Source organism: Lynx rufus, unplaced genomic scaffold, assembly GCF_022079265.1.
Source record: "Lynx rufus isolate CCGP_SWC_20201006 ecotype Redwood Valley unplaced genomic scaffold, mLynRuf1.p SCAF_16, whole genome shotgun sequence".
Taxonomy (NCBI): Eukaryota; Metazoa; Chordata; class Mammalia; order Carnivora; family Felidae; genus Lynx; species Lynx rufus.
Window position 1 is genome coordinate 12,743,405 of NW_025814830.1, and position 16,989 is coordinate 12,760,393.

The 16,989-nt window shown below is 38.8% G+C and overlaps 1 protein-coding gene across 1 annotated transcript in view; it reads right to left on the reverse strand.

Moving 5' to 3' along the window:
- The window catches only part of LOC124511184 (zinc finger protein 345), an 87,821-nt gene that overhangs the window by 58,802 nt on the left and 12,030 nt on the right, over positions 1 to 16,989 (reverse strand). The window lies entirely within an intron of this gene.

The window sequence follows — 16,989 nt, forward strand, 5'->3', positions numbered from 1 at the left end:
CTGAAGAAACAAAATCCTATGGAAAAATTGCTAGCAGATGCTAAAAGACTAACGTAATTCTGATAACAAAATTAGATGTGGAGTAGCTCTTGAACAACAAATTCCAGAAGAATTTTACTCATGAACATACATGACAAAAACTAATACAGGGGCACCTGGGTGGCTCAGTCAGTTAAGCATCTGTCTTTGGCTCAGGTCATGATCTCACAGTTCAGAAGTTCAAGCCCCACATCAAGCTCTGTGCAGAAAGTGCAATGCCTGTTTGGGATTCTCTTCTCCCTGTCTTTCTGCCTCTCCCCCACTTGTGCTCACTCCCTCTTTCTCTCTAAAAACAAAAACAAAAAACTAATACAATAGTCAAATGATGTTTACCCAGAATGTTTAAACTCTGACCTGGATAGGTGATAATTCTGTAGTTTATGCATAACAGCAAGGTGTATCATTGATGAAGATGTACTTTACCAGTTCAGCACTTAATTTATTCTAAGAGTATTTTCTTGATACCTTTTAGTATTACATAAGTTAAAGAATATTGAGTTTATGTACATGTATGTAGCATATAATTCAGTTCTTTAACAGTAGTTAAACAGTATTAGGGAACATACTTCCCTCTGAAATTATTGTCTTCTGTGGAATTTCTCAACTCATGTGGGGAATGTGAAATTTTTTTGTTATATTACTTTATTGTAATAAACCAGCCATTTTCATTCATGCTGACTATTTTTGTTAAGGTGATGATTACACTGAGAAATGTAACGGCTTTCTGGACGTCCATATACAGATAACTATGGCCATTCCTTTTTCTTTTGGCCTAGACTTCTGTGTTGAGTTTAGTATCAGTGTGCATATCTGGTGCTCTTGTCTCCTTCATTGTGAATTCCTGGATCTCCTTGAATGCCTGAGGTACGTGTTTCTTGAACCCCTTTCCATTGGTATGTTTGTGAATTTTGATAATGTCTTCTCTAGTCTACCATAGAGATAACAGAAATTCTTTAGTCATTCCCTAACCACCTTTCTTTGCAGGAACCATTCTGCTAGATTCATTTTGGGAAAGAATTTTTTAATCATTAGTATTAGCACAATTGGATGAAATTTATGGAAAAAATATCAGTTTCCTCTCTGACAGTGTAAAGTAGGATGAATTCCCAATAAATCCAGATATCTAAATGTAAAAACTAAAAATAAAACAGAAAGAAACTTTACAAATACTACATGGGTGAATTTCTTTATAACCCTGGAATGGAGATATTAAGAAGTATGACTCAAAAATCCAAGTAGAAATAAAGAAAAAAGTAAATAATTTTTATAGGACTCCATGTTAAAGATAAAGGACAATGAAAAATTGGAGATATTTGCAAGTATATCACAGACTAATATCCTTAAAGATTCTAAAATTTGAGATGAGAATGCAAGTTACACTACATTGAGATACCACTTCATCCCTACCAGATGCACAGAAATCCTAAAGGGTATTAATATACTCTATTGTCAAGACTGAAAAAACAAGAACTCTGAAATTGCTGATGAAAATGAAAAAATATAGTACAGTCCATATAGGAGGGAATTAAGCAATGTCCAGGTGTAGTCTCATGCATTTACCATAAGACCAGCACCCTTATTTCTATCCCAAAGATACACATAAAATTACAAAATATGGTATACACTAAGGAATTTTTTAAAAACATGATTTGTAAATGCAGCAAATTGGAAACAACCTAGATGTTCAGCAATAGACTGGGTGAATTAACTATCATATGAATGTACAGTGGAGTATTGTGCATCTGTGTTTTTCTAGGGAGTGATCTTCAGAGTATCTTAAATGAAAAAGAGGTAAGTGCAGAATATGTTTATTATACTAATATTTGTGAAAGAAGAGGGGGATACTATATATACCTGTACTTTAAAAAAGAAATCTCGGGGCGCCTGGGTGGCTCAGTAGATTAAGTGTCCGACTTCAGCTCAGGTCATAATCTCATGGTTCATGAGTTTGAGCCCCACATCAGACTCTGCGCTGACAGCTCAGAGCCTGGAGCCTGCTTCAGATTCTGTGTCTCCCTCTCTCTTTACCCCTCCCCTGTTCACACTCTGTCTCTCAAAAATAAATAAACATTGAGAAAAAAAAAAAAAAGGAATCTCAAGATGAAACAACAGGGGAGGGCAAGGGTGAAAGGTTTATCTTTGGTTATACCTTGTTTTTTGTTTTGACTTTGGATCCATGTAGATATTTTACATATCAGCTTTTATTTTAAAAATTAAGTCAAAAAGGAAAATAAACCTGTATCAAAACCAGTGGATTTGATTCTACATCATGTTCTGGTATAACAACATAAAGAATAATAATTTCAAACGGTGTTAAAATATTTTGACTTACCATTAGGAGAATATCTCAAAGATAATTCTGTATCTCAAGCACAAAGACAAATATAAAGAAATCTAAACTGCCTTTATTAGTCTTTTGTTAGTGGTAATATTGGTATTATTTTTCTACCTAAGGGGTTTATTTATTTTTTTAAGTAGGCTCCATGCCCTATGTGGGGCTTGAACTTATGATCCTGAGATTGAGAGTTGCATGCTCTACCAACTTAGTCAGCCAGGCACCCCTACTAAGGGGTTTAAAAACATTAGTGACCTAGAAGCTATAAGTTGCCCATGTATCCAGACTGTAGTTTTCAAATTCCATTTTCTATAAAAAGAAAAAGTTCTCCTTAGAGAAATGGCATAAGACAGGTCAACAGTAGAAAATGTATATATAATTATCATAAAATGTCTTATTGTACCTAAAAGCAATAAAGCTATCAAAGACTACAGGATCATTAACCTAAAGGAACTGACCAAAGATAGGATCAGTTAAACATCAGAAACTATTGCAATGGGTTGAAACTGTGTAGGTAAAACTGCCTAAATTCAAAATGAAAAAAAAAAGGGGGGGGGTTTATGGAGTTTGCCAGAGTACTAGCATATTCTGAAATTTTGGTAAGGAACAGAACAGAATTTTGGTAAGGAACCAAATTTCCTTTGGTAAGGAACAGAACCAAGTATTTATCATGATTTTTCTGTACAAGCTGTAATCAAATAGTTGGCAAGAGGAGGTTCAGAAATGACAGACTTAGAAAGTTACATTTGGCATCATTTAATAAAATAATGGAATTGGCAACAATTCATAATAAATGGGTTATTGGGAATTTCAGAAGATAACAATAAGGTTGACAACACTTCAGTTGGCCAATCTTAACACTAAATTGGAACAACATGGTATTAATATGCCTCGTGTGATGCCATAGGAAGTAGGAAGTACTACCTAAGTTATATTTCCCAACACTGAATCTTAATCTAATTTAACCTCCAGATCTAATTACCAATTTATAGGAAATAAAATCAATTTAAAAACTTGTGAGTAGTATATGAAGGTCACGAATTGGCCAAATCAGAATGTGGAAAATTCTATGGGACAAATTGCCAAGTTTCTTCAGTAAATGAGTGGCATGGTAAGGAGGGAGAAAAATGAACTGCCTTAGTTCAAAAGAGACTTAAAGGTAACTTATCAACCAGATTCAGAGTGTGGAACATTCTTGAGTCCAGACTTGGAACAAATAACTGAACAGATATTTTGAGGAAATCATGAAAATTGAACATGGATTGGGTATTAGATACTAATTAATTTTTTTAATTTGGTTGGATGTGGTAAAGAGACTGCATATGTCCTGGTGCACATGCCTGGGGCGGGTGGGGGAGGGGAGCCAACCCCGGGCTTGGTAGCATTCTCAGGGGTGCACTTTGAGAAAGCCCCCTCCCTTGAGCACTGTGGGAAGAAGGTTTATTGCCCCCTGCAAAGACAAAAGACCCTGAAGGCGCCAGCCAGAGGCCCTTTGTCAACTGAGCAGAGTGCTATTTCAGAACTGGGTGTCCACATGGAGCAGGATCCTTTAAGACATTGGGTTTTGGATCCCAGTCGAGCACTGGGGAGTCAGGGGAGACTGTAGAGCAGGGCAAATCGGTCACTGAAGTCTGTGCTGCTCTGTCAGGGCAGCATAAACAGTGTGGTTTGGGACACCTGGTAGGAGGAGGAGAGATTGGGGTGTCGCCATTTTCCTCCCCATCACTAACACAGTGGGGCTTCAGGGAGCAGCACAGCCACCTCCAGTGGAGGTGGGACCCACTTACACCAAACGTTGCCCTTCAGAGGCCAGGAACTGCTTATTTACCAGGGTGAGATTGACACTCACTGAACTAGTTGGTCCCTCCTCCAGACCAGCACAACCACTGTTTCCAAGGCACCAACAGACAACTGTCCTGCAGTTTGGTATGTTAGTCTGTTTTTTTTTTCTTTTTAAATTATTATTATTATTACTTCTTCTCTTTTCCCTGCATTACCTTTCTACTCTCCTTCCCCCCCACCCCCACCTTAGAATCAGCCTTATAGTTTCTGATTTGATTTTTGGTCAATACTTATATATTTTTCCTTTTTTTTTTTTTTTTTTTTAAATTTCTGTTCTGGTTGTTTAATCCGGCATTTTTACTCTATCCTTTTTTTACCTTTTCTGTATCTCCTTTATTTTCCTCTCTGTCTTTCTGGATTAAGCCCAATAGTTTCTTTGATTCTCTCTGCCTGGTCTTTTTTCCCTCCCCTATCATTTTTCTCTTTGTTTAGGATAAGGTTTCTTCCCCCCACCCCCAACTCCTCCTCTTTTCCAGGGTTACCTCAATGAACAAATCAAAGCACACCTGGTGGACAGTCCAATCCACCACTATGAGTAGTTAGATAAAGCAGCCAAGACACAATAATAGAGTGCATGTAACACACTCCAAAAACACCTCCTAAAGTGCCAGGCCCTGAACAGTGTATGACACCCCCCCCTTTTTTTTAAAAGATTTAAAAAAAAATTTTTTTAACATTATTTTTGAGACAGAGAGCATGAACAGGGGAGGGTCAGAGAAAGAAGGAGACACAGAATCAGAAGCAGGCTGCAGGCTCTGAGCTGTCAGCACAGAGCCCAACACAGGGCTCGAACCCACGGACCGCGAGATCATGACCTGAGCCAAAGTCGGACGCTTAACCGACTGCGCCACCCAGGCGCCCCATTTTTTTTTTTAATTTTTTTTCAACGTTTATTTATTTTTGGGACAGAGAAAGAGTTATTTTTTAATTTTTAAAATAGGGATCCTAGGGGGCCCCTAAAAGCCTCCAACTTCAGCTCAGGTCGTGAGATTGAGTTTTGAGTTCATGAGTTCGAGCCCTGCATTGAGCTCTCTGCTGTCAGCACAGAGCCTGCTTTGGATTCTCTGTCTCCCATTCTTTCTGCCCTTTCCCCCCACCCCCTCAAACATAAATAAAAACATTTAAAAATAAATTTAAAATAGGCATCCTAGTAGGTGTTTGGTGTATTTTTCATTTCAGTTATTGTACTTTTAAGTTCCACAACTTCTTTCAGCTTTTTCAGCATATTTAGGACAGTTGATTTTGTTTCTTCATTCATCTGGTGATGGACATTTGGGATGTTGGCTCAGGTGCATATATCCTTATGATTGTTATGTCTTCTTGATGGAGTAGCCCTTTTTGATGATAAAGTGTACCTCTTTGTCTCTGGTAATTTTGTCTTAATGCCTGTTTGGTCTGATAGTATAGCCACTCCATTTCTGTTATGATTGCAGTTTGCATGGTTTTTCTTTTTCTGTCCTTTTGTTTTGAAATTTGATATTTGAATCTAAAACGTATATCCAGTATATAGTTGAATCATATTTTTAAATTCTCTGCCAATCTCCACCTTTGCCTGGGGACCTGTATATACTCTTTCTCACCTCCAGGAAGAAGTAGGCAGCCTCTTATTTTTGCTCACTCAGTCTGTGCTGAGCTGGGAATGGGGGGTTGTGGCATCTATCAGTTGAAACCATTGGTTCTGTTTTCCCAAAGGTGGATAGACTGTGCCAGACCTCTCAGAGCTGTAAGACTAAGTCAAATGCCAAGTCGTTGGATGGCCCTAGCAACACTGGAGTGTTGGACACACAGATCAACTCTTTTCTTCCCCATGGGAAAGCTGAGGGCTGAGGGCTTGCTTTGTGTTGAATAGAGGTAAGGATTAATGGTATCTACCAGCCCAACCCACCATCTCTGTTATCTACCCAGTGGCTAGATTTTACTGGACCTGTCAGAACTCCACAACTGGCAAGACCTAAGTCAGTGTTCTGGGAGCTCCCAGGAAATTTAAGGTACAGAATGTGTAAAATATCCCCTTCCCCACCCCACCCCACCCCCAGGTGAAGCTGGTAGCCAGGAGTCTCTCACTGATCATATGATGTTGTACCATGTGCCTGGACTCTGGCAGAAGGGTGTCCCATATCTCCCTGTGGGTTTTGATGAGTCTGGTTTTGCATTCTCCCTAGGTGCAGAGGCTTTCACTCAGTTTTTGGATTTCTCACAAAGGGAATTTTTCCATGAATTGCTGTATCAGTGTGTTTGTTAGAGGAGAGAGGGCCTAGGACATCCAATTCTACCATCTTGCTGACATCTCATTTACACAGAACCTGCTTTAATTTGTCCACAGGTCATTGAGGCTCTTTTCTTTCAGTCTTTTTCTCTCTGTGCTTCATTTTTCCAAACATATTTTCAAGTTCACCGAATTTTTCCTTCCTCTATGTTTAATCTCCAATAAAATTTTCTTCTCAGATATTTTTCTTTTATAGAAGTTCCATTTGTATCCTCTATATCTGTCCTCATTATGTTGTGGATTTTAAAAAATTCTTAAGCAGAGGCACCTGGGTGGCTTGGTCAGTTAAGCATTTGACTTTGGCTCAGGTCATGTTCTTGTGGTTCATGGGTTTGAGCCCTGCATTGGGCTCTGTGCTGACAGCTCAGAGCCTGGAGCCTGCTTCAGATTCTGTGTCTGCCTCTCTCTACCCCTCCCCCATTTGTGCTCTGTCTCTCTCTCAAAAATAAACATTAAAAAAATTAAAAATTCTTAAACATATTAAGCATAATAGCTTCTTTAGTAATTTTGTACTGATACCATTTCCCCTGCCATTTTATTTGGCCAACCAATTGATTTTTTTCTGGTTTTGTGTCACGTGGTGGGGGGCTTCTTTATACAGATAATGAACATTACGCAATTTACATTGTTGAATGTGGCTATTGTTACATTTATTTTAGAGGGTGAAGCTTTGCTCTGTAGGCAGCTGGGTTACTTGCTTGATTCTTTTAAAACTTTAAAACAGTTTAGGACAAGTCTAAAGTGCTTTAGAGATGGTTGACCTCTGTTCCTTATGTGTGACTCTTCTGGGTTATCTACTAAATGGTATGGGTGATCATCAGGGTCAGAATTAGAAACATCTCTGCCCTGTGTCAGCTCTGGGCATTTTACAACTTGCAGCTCTCTGATTACACTTTGCTCAGACTTGTAGAATCACAACCTACACATGTACTACTTAATGTTAGGAAAGACTGAAGAGGACCCTTTCACACATTTCTGAAATTCTCTGCACAGCTTCCTTCTCTCTGGAACTGCTCTGCAACTTCCAGGAACATCAGTCTCTTTGATCTCAATCTTCTCAACATAGACCAGCATGCTCAGTTTGGGATAAACCTTTTTCATTATCTAGAATGTATCTCCAGGTAGGAAGTTGGTGTGATCATACTGCTCACTTAATTTGTATCTTTCTTGTTGAGGATCACAGTCGCTGTTTAAACCTGTTATTCCATCATGGCTCCTTTTGGCTTTATTTTTTGTTCCTGGTGATGGTATAGGGAATGAGCACTCTCATACTTTAATGATGAGGATGTAAACTGACTGTTTCAAAACAGCATAATCTATTAAAACAAATGTAAAATGTATACATATTTTGACTTAGCAGTCTAATCTGTAGGAATATATTCTGTAGAAATAAAAACACAAATATGCAAGAATAAGCATATAAAGACATTTATTGCCTGGTTTGCAGCAACAAAGAAATAACCTGAATATTCAATCTGGAGAAAATAGGATATATCATGGCATTGCTGTTACCATGTTTCTGTTTTGTTCTGTGGGCATTTTTAAAAAGACAAAAGCAAGTGTACAAGAGACACAGCAACCAAATGTAATGAGCAGATGTCTTTTAAATCCTGACTCAAATAACCCAACTATAATCACTAATATCTCAAAAATTACTAGATATTAATTAAGTCCTTATCTGTTCAAGATACATACTGAAATATGTAGGGGGGAGATGATAAAATATACTGGTTTGGGTACAATAGGGAAGATGGCGGTGTAGGAGGACGCTGGGCTCACCGCGTCCTGCTGATCACTTAGATTCCACCCACACTTCCCTAAATAACCCAGAAAACCGCCAGAAGACTAGCTTGGCTCTCTGGAGCCAAACGTAGACAAGAGGCCCACGAAGAGGGTAGGAAGGGCGGAGAGGCGGTGCATGCTACATGGACTGGCTGGAGGGAACCAGGGCAGAGGGGCAGCCTGCCGGCAAAGCAGAGCCCCCGAGTCTGGCTTGCAAAAGCAGAGGGGCCAGACAGAGTATATTCTGACAGCAAGCGGGACTTAATATCTGGGAGGTTATAAGTTAACAGCTCTGCTCAGAGAGTGGGAGGGCTGGAGGACAACGCGAGGGAGAGTTGTTGAGCCCCAGATGACAGACCACAACTTGGCAGGGAACAAAGGCGCTCACCAGCGCCATCTCCCTCAGCCATCCCCCAGCCAAAATCCCAAAGGGAACCAGTTCCTGTCAGGGAACTTGCGTGCACCGTGCAAACACCCAATGCTGTGTTTCTACAGATCCATCCCTCTGGCGGTGGGTCTGACTCCCTCCCGGTGCCGAAGGGCCCCTCCTGAAGCGGATCACCAAAGGATAAGCGAGCTGAGCCTGCTCCTCCCGCCCCTGTGCACCTTGCCGATCCACCCCAGCTAATATGCCAGATACCCAGCACCACAAGCCTGGCAGTGTGCAAGTAGCCCAGATGGGCCACGTCACCCCACAGTGAGTCCCGCCCCTAGGAGAGGGGAAGAGAAGATACACACCAGTCCGACTGTGGCCCCAGCAGTGGGCTGGGGCAGACATCAGGTCTGACTGCGGCCCCACCCACCAACGCAAGTTATTCAAGACAGTACAGGGGAAGTGCCCTGCAGTTCCGCACCACTCCAGGGACTATCCAAAATGATGAAACGTAAGAATCCCCCTCAAAAGAATCTCCAGGAAATAGCGACAGCTAACGAACTGATCAAAAACGATTTAAACAATATAACAGAAAGTGAATTTAGAATAATAGTCATAAAATTAATCGCTGGGCTTGAAAACAGTATAGTGAACAGCAGAGAATCTATTGCTACAGAGATCAAGGGACTAAGGAACAGCCAGGAGGAGCTAAAAAATGCTATTAATGAGCTGCAAATAAAATGGAGTTGACCACAGCTCGGATTGAAGAGGCAGAGGAGAGAATAGGTGAACTAGAAGATAAAATTATGGAAAAAGAAGAAGCTGAGAAAAAGATTAAAAAAATCCAGGAGTATGAGGGGAAAATTAGAGAACTAAGTGATGCACTAAAGAGAAATAATCTATGCATAATTGGTATTCCAGAGGAGGAAGAGAGAGGGAAAGGTGCTGAAGGTGTATTTGGAGAAATAATAGCTGAGAACGTCCTTGATCTGGGGAAGGAAAAAGGCATTGAAATCCAAGAGGCACAGAGAACTCCCTTCAGACGTAACTTGAATCCATCATCTGCATGACATATCATAGTGAAACTGGCAAAATACAAGGATAAAGAGAAAATTCTGAAAGCAGCTAGGGATAAACATGCTCTAACATATAAAGGGAGACCGATAAGACTTGTGACCGATCTCTCTATTGAAACTTGGCAGGCCAGAAAGGAATGGCAGGAAATCTTCAGTGTGATGAACAGAAAAAATATGCAGCCGAGAATCCTTTATCCAGCAAGTCTGTCATTTAGAATAGAAGGAGAGATAAAGGTCTTCCCAAACAAACAAAAACTGAAGGAATTCGTCACCACTAAACCAGCCCTACAAGAGATCCTAAGGGGGACCCTGTGAGACAAAGTACCAGAGACATCGCTACAAGCATGAAACCTACAGACATCACAATGACTCTAAACCCATATCTTTCTATAATAACACTGAATGTAAATGGACTAAATGCGCCAATCAAAAGACATAGGGTATCAGAATGGATTAAAAAAAAAACAAGACCCATCTATTTGCTGTCTACAAGAGACTCATTTTAGACCTGAGGACACCTTCAGATTGAAAGTGAGGGGATGGAGAACTATTTACCATACTACTGGAAGTCAAAAGAAAGCTGGAGTAGCCATACTTATATCAGACAAACTAGACTTTAAACTAAAGGCTGTAACAAGAGATGAAGAAGGGCATTATATAATACTTACAGGGTCTATCCATCAAGAAGAACTAACAATTATAAATGTCTATGCGCTGAATACGGGAGCCCCCAAATATATAAAACAATTACTTAAAAACATAAGCAACCTTATTGATAAGAATGTGGTAATTGCAGGGGACTTTAATAGCCCACTTACAACAATGGATAGATCATCTAGACACACAGTCAATAAAGAAACAAGGGCCCTGAATGATACATTGGATCAGATGGACTTAACAGATATATTTAGAACTCTACATCTCAAAGCAACAGAATATACTTTCTTCTCGAGTGCACATGGAACATTCTCCAAGATAGATCACAAACTGGGTCACAAAACAGCCCTTCATAAGTATACAAGAATTGAGATCATACTATGCATGCTTTCAGGCCACAGTGCTATGAAGCTTGAAATCAACCACAGGAAAAAGTCTGGAAAACCTCCAAAAGCATGGAGGTTAAAGAATACCCTACTAAAGATCGAATGGGTCAACCAGGCAATTAGAGAAGAATTTAAAAAATATATGGAAACAAACGAAAATGAAAATACAACAATCCAAATGCTTTGGGATGCAGCAAAGGCAGTCCTGAGAGGAAAATACATTGCAATCCAGGCCTATCTCAAGAAACAAGAAAAATCCCAAATACAAAATCTAACAGCACACCTAAAGGAAATAGAAGCAGAACAGCAAAGACACCCTAAACCCAGCAGAAGAAGAGAAATAATAAAGATAAGAGCAGAAATAAACAATATAGAATCTAAAAAAAACTGTAGAGCAGATCAATGAAACCAAGAGTTGGTTTTTTGAAAAAATAAACAAAATTGATAAACCTCTAGCCAGGCTTCTCAAAAAGAAAAGGGAGATGACCCAAATAGATAAAATCATGAATGAAAATGGAATTATTACAACCAATCCCTCAGAAATGCAAGCAATTATCAGGGAATACTATGAAAAATTATATGCCAACAAACTGGACAACCTGGAAGAAATGGACAAATTTCTAAACACCCACACACTTCCAAAACTCAATCAGGAGGAAATAGAAAGCTTGAACAGACCCATAGCCAGTGAAGAAATTGAATCAGTTATCAAAAATCTCCCAACAAATAAGAGTCCAGGACCAGATGGCTTCCCAGGGGAGTTCTACCAGACGTTTAAAGCAGAAATAATACCTATCCTTCTCAAGCTATTCGAAAAAATAGAAAGGGAAGGAAAACTTCCAGACTCATTCTATGAAGCCAGTATTACTTTGATTCCTAAACCAGACAGAGACCCAGTAAAAAAAGAGAACTACAGGCCAATATCCCTGATGAATATGGATGCAAACATTCTCAATAAGATACTAGCAAATCGAATTCAACAGCATAGAAAAAGAATTACCATGATCAAGTGGGATTCATTCCTGGGATGCAGGGCTGGTTCAACATTCGCAAATCAATCAATGTGATACATCACATTAATAAAAGAAAATATAAGAACCATATGATCCTGTCAATTGATGCAGAAAAAGCATTTGACAAAATTCAGCAAGCTTTCTTAATAAAAACCCTCGAGAAAGTCGGGACAGACGGAACATACTTAAACATCATAAAAGCCATTTATGAAAAGCCCACAGCTAACATCATCCTCAATGGGGAAAATCTGAGAGCTTTTTCCCTGAGATCAGGAACACGACAGGGATGTCCACTCTCACCACTGTTGTTTAACATAGTGTTGGAAGTTCTAGCATCAGCAATCAGACAACAAAAGGAAATCAAAGGCATCAAAATTGGCAAAGATGAAGTCAAGCTTTCACTTTTTGCAGATGGCATGATATTATACATGGAAAACCCGATAGACTCCACCAAAAGTCTGCTAGAACTGATACATGAATTCAGCAAAGTTGCAGGATACAAAATCAATGTACAGAAATCAGTTGCATTCTTATACACTAATAATGAAGCAACACAAAGACAAATAAAGAAACTGATCCCATTCACAATTGCACCAAGAAGCATAAAATACCTAGGAATAAATCTAACCAAAGATGTCAAAGATCTGTATGCTGAAAACTATAGAAAGCTTATGAAGGAAATTGAAGAAGATATAAAGAAATGGAAAAACATTCCGTGCTCATGGGTTGGAAGAATAAATATTGTCAAAATGTCAATACTACCCAAAGCTATCTACACATTCAATGCAATCCCAATCAAAATTGCACCAACATTCTTCTCGAAGCTAGAACAAGCAATCCTAAAATTCATATGGAACCACAAAAGGCCCCGAATGGCCAAAGTAATTTTGAAGAAGAAGACCAAAGCAGGAGGCATCACAATCCCAGACTTCAGCCTCTACTACAAAACTGTCATCATCAAGACAGCATGGTATTGGCACAAAAACAGACACATAGACCAATGGAATAGAATAGAAACCCCAGAATTAGACCCACAAAAGTATGGCCAACCAATCTTTGACAAAGCAGGAAAGAATATCCAATGGAAAAAAGACAGTCTCTTTAACAAATGGTGCTGGGAGAACTGGACAGCAACATGCAGAAGGTTGGAACTAGACCACTTTCTCACACCATTCACAAAAATAAACTCAAAATGGATAAAGGACCTGAATGTGAGACAGGAAACCATCAAAACCCTCTAGGAGAAAACAGGAAAAGACCTCTCTGACCTCAGCCGTAGCAATTTCTTACTTGACACATCCCCAAAGGCAAGGGAATCAAAAGCAAAAATGAACTATTGGGACCTCATGAAGATAAAAAGCTTCTGCACAGCAAAGGAAACAACCAACAAAACTAAAAGGCAACCAACGGAATGGGAAAAGATACTTGCAAATGTCATATCGGACAAAGGGCTAGTATACAAAATCTATAAAGTGCTCACCAAACTCCACACCCGAAAAACAAATAATCCAGTGAAGAAATGGGCAGAAAACATGAAGAGACGCTTCTCTAAAGACATCTGGATGGCCAACAGGCACATTAAAAGATGCTCAATGTCGCTCCTCATCAGGGAAATACAAATCAAAACCACACTCAGATATCACCTCACGCCAGTCGGAGTGGCCAAAATGAGCAAATCAGGAAACTATAGATGCAGGAGTGGATGTGGAGAAACAGTAACCCTCTTGCACTGTTGGTGGGAATGCAAACTGGTGCAGCCACTCTGGAAAACAGTGTGGAGGTTCCTCAAAACATTAAAAATAGACCTACCCTATGACCCAGCAGTAGCACTGCTAGGAATTTACCCAAGGGATACAGGAGTACTGATGCATAGGGGCACTTGTACCCCAATGTTTATAGCAGGACTCTCAACAATAGCCAAATGATGGAAAGAGCCTAAATGTCCATCAACTGATGAATGGATAAAGAAATTGTGGTTTATATACACAATGGAGTACTACGTGGCAATGAGAAAGGATGAAATACGGCCCTTTGTAGCAACGTGGATGGAACTGGAGAGTGTCATGCTAAGTGAAATAAGCCATACAGAGAAAGACAGATACTATATGTTTTCACTCTTATGTGGATCCTGAGAAACTTAACAGAAACCCATGGGGAGAGAAGGAAAAAAAAAAAGAGGTTAGAGTGGGAGAGAGCCAAAGCATAAGAGACTCTTAAAAACTAAGAACAAACTGAGGGTTGGTGGGGGGTGGGAGGGAGGGGAGGGTGGGTGATGGGTATTGAAGAGGGCATCTTTTGGGATGAGCACTGGGTGTTGTATGGAAACCAATTTGACAATAAATTTCATAAAAATAAAATAAAATAAAGTATCTTAAAAGATTAAAAATAATAATAATAAAATAAAATAAAATATACTGCTTGGCTTTAAAATATCCAGCAAAAAAATATTTGGAAGATTAACAAGAAAGGTAAAATAGAAGTGATTATTAAAAATATGTGATGCTCGGTGCCTGGATGGCTCAGTCGGTTAAGCGTGTGACTCTTGATTTCAGCTCAGGTCATGATCTCACAGTGTGAGATTGAGCCCTGTGTTGGGCTCTATTGCTAAGTGTGGAGCCTACTTGGGACTCTCTCTCTCTCTCTCTCTCTCTCTCTCTCTCTCTCTCTCTCCCCCTCTGCCCTTCCCTGCTCGCTCACTCTCTCTCTCTCTCTCAAAATAAATAAACATTTAAAAATGCAATGTTGTATGTTATCTATACTTGAATTAAAAAATAAAAATAAAAACGTGATGGGTACATGTCTGTTCATTTTACTATTCTATTTTTGTTACGTTTGGTATGTTCTACAATAAAAAGTTAAAATAAAACAAGTTACAGATGAGTGGGTAGCTATCCCATTAAAACATACTTTTGTTACACTCAAATGTGGACCATATTTGAGAACAGAAGGAAACATCACAGATAAAAACCAAAGTTTTAACAGTAGATGGATGAGCAATAGTGAATGTGATTCTTTTTAATTTACACTGTAACTTTGGTATGGGGTAAACTTTGTTACATAACTTTGTAAGAGGAATATAGTGACCTTTGAAAAGAATTGTATGCATGTAGGGAAAATAAAGCTTAATTTGAACAGGTATGATGGTATCAGTATACCTTAAAGTAGCAACTAAGGCAGTATAGCAACCACAACCTGTTTGTCTTTATGAATTCTTTGATTAGTGTACATTCCTATCCCCTCACCATTACCTCAATAGGGAAACTCTTAGTTTCAAAATGATTTATGAAATAAAGTACTGAGATAATATTCATTCAAGTTTCATATTAAACCATCTTTTTTTAAAGGTTTTTTATTTATTTTGAGAGAGACAGAGATAGCGCAAGTCGGGGAGGGACAGGGAGAAAGGGAGACAAAGAATCCCAAGCAGCCTCCCCATGTGGGACGTGGGGCTCAAACTCCTGAAACTGGGAGATCACCTGAGCCAATACCAAGAGTCTGATGCTTAACTGCCTGGGCCACCCAGGCTTAACAGTCTTATAACAACAGCATCAAGAATAAAAATCTAATTAAATCAATCTAGATGATGAGAGAATAGGGAAAGGGTTGTGAAAACTTGAGCTAGAGGGACTCTTCTTGTATAGTGTACTGATTAATTTTAGAACACAAAAGTACTGCACCACCCACTAAATTTAACTAACTTCCAAAATGCCTTAAATTTTCTCTTATAATTATTCTTTTTGGTCAGCAATGGATTTCTCAAAGTGTGTTCATAACCCAAAGATAGTAAATATTATGGAGGGGAAAGAATTCATGGTCAGGACTGGGAAACAGTGTGTTGAATAATGGTAATATTTTCTTTATTGCAGGTCTTCTTACAACCTTTTAATTCGGCTTGTTCAAAGTATAATTCATTGGCAATAAAGGAATTTGGTTATGTACCACAATATGCAATGAGACAGAGTCCTCTTCTCCAATGGTATTTTGGAGATTATTATCTCTTGAACATATTTTGGAGAGTCTGGTTCAGAGTATTTTCTAATATGCAAATATGGTATATGCCAAATATATGTCAATGAATTATGATCAATGTAGCAAATAATATTTTAGGGGCGCCTGGCTGGCTCAGTCGGTTGAGCGTCCAGCTTCAGCTCAGGTCATGATCTCACAGTTCGTGAGTTTGAGCCCTGCGTCGGGCTCTGTGCTGACAGCTCAGAATCTGGAGCCTGCTTCGGATTCTGTGTCTCCCTCTCTCTCTGCTCCTCCCCAGCTTGCACTCTGTCTCTCCCTCTCTCAAAAACAAATAATAAACATTAAAAAAAAATTTTTTTTAAGATGAATTTAAATTACATTTGGGAAAACTGATCAGGACACTTGAAAGGGCCAGAAGCATCATTTTCCCCACTTAAAATAATGGAAGTAGGCTCTGAAATGTGGGCATCTGAAAATTTACTCTTCAACATATTATCAGATACAGATAATGAGAAAAGCTGTAGTTAGTAAATTTTGTTTTGATTTCTCATTTAAGACAGTAATAATTTATATAGTTTTATTTTAATGGAGCCACTTGGTTATAATTTTCTTGATAAAAAATTATCTTTCCCTTAAAGAAGTAATTAGAAAATGTAGTAAAATGACTTCTGCTTTTGGAATTTGCTGTAGAAAAATGACCTCCCCTTGATTTTATAAAAAATCTCTACAACTCTAAAGGAATTTCTTCCATAGTTTTTTTGCAGTATGAATTATCTGGTGCAGCAAAATTTATGAGCTCTAAAATGAAGGCCTTTCTGCCTTTATGATGTCCTAAAGCTTCTGTCACAGAATAAATTATCTGGTGTTCAAAAAAGGATAGATGGTAAAACCAGACCAAACCCAAACAAGAAACAGAAAGGGATAGATGGTAATAGAATGCTTATGTCTTACTGTATTCAAAAATATTCCTACCCTTTGACTTCTCTAATAACATATAATAATGATAATACCAGTGATAATAATAGATACTGAGTATCAGATGCTGTCCAAAGGGAGTTACATGTGTTTAATCATCTATAATTCAATCCATGTAATATCATTACATTATTTTACACAAAGGAGCTGAGGCACAGAGAGGTTAAGTAACTTTTCAAATTTCACAGGAAATGGTGAAATAGAGATGGTACTCAATAAAGGATATATTTCAGATTACATTCCAAGGCTATAGAGATTGTTAAAATTGTTTAATAG